At 40.1% G+C, this 755-nt stretch overlaps 1 non-coding gene across 1 annotated transcript; it reads left to right on the forward strand.

Annotated features, from left to right (window-relative positions):
- The first annotated feature begins 305 nt into the window (after window positions 1–305).
- Window positions 306–377, forward strand: trnap-cgg (transfer RNA proline (anticodon CGG)). Its single transcript has one exon. It is a non-coding gene; the product is annotated as a tRNA-Pro (tRNA).
- Window positions 378–755: the final 378 nt, after the last annotated feature.

A 755-nucleotide genomic window follows, 5' to 3' on the forward strand; every position in this document is an offset into this window, starting at 1 on the left:
GTCTAATATTCTGACTGAGTCTCACATCCTTTGAACTATCAAGAACATGATTTTGAACAAAGTAGATTAAAGAAAGGGACTACAGTAATGCTTGCAAGACTCTAAAATGACACTAAAACCCTGTATAACTTATCAGATATGTCCAAGGACTGTTTAGCCAAGCTTAGCTCAAAGACTGGAAGCAGGGAGAAACTGCTAGCATAAAAGTGATAGAATGAAGAGGTATCTTGATCACCTTTTTGCAAAGACATTTGCGCTATAACTACTTTGCCGTCTTTGTCTGAAATAGTTCCCTTTATCATTGTGGCTCGTTGGTCTAGGGGTATGATTCTCGCTTCGGGTGCGAGAGGTCCCGGGTTCAAATCCCGGACGAGCCCTCTACTAATTGGGCCCTATCTTTGATCTTTGATATTAGTAGTGGAGGCAGAAAAAGCTCCACATCCTTCAGAGAAATGACGTAACCGCACAGTGGTCGATCCGCTTAAGCAGCATTACAGGTTCTCAGAACTACGTGACCATCACACAGTGGATGTGACATAAGCTGCATTAGATACAACTTTCTTGTTTCCCTAAGTAGATGGATTTAAAGATATACAATAAACTTTCCAAATATAGATTTTGGGCCACTGCTTTAATACATTCAGGCATAATGTCACACCGTCATGAATACTGGGACAATTTAGTGGAACAGAGACATCTTTAATGTCTAGGTTCTTTAACTACTAAAACAGGTCAGATTAGTATCTGTGAAAAGG

The sequence above is a fragment of the Sparus aurata genome, chromosome 7 (genome assembly GCF_900880675.1).
Source record: "Sparus aurata chromosome 7, fSpaAur1.1, whole genome shotgun sequence".
NCBI lineage: Eukaryota > Metazoa > Chordata > Actinopteri > Spariformes > Sparidae > Sparus > Sparus aurata.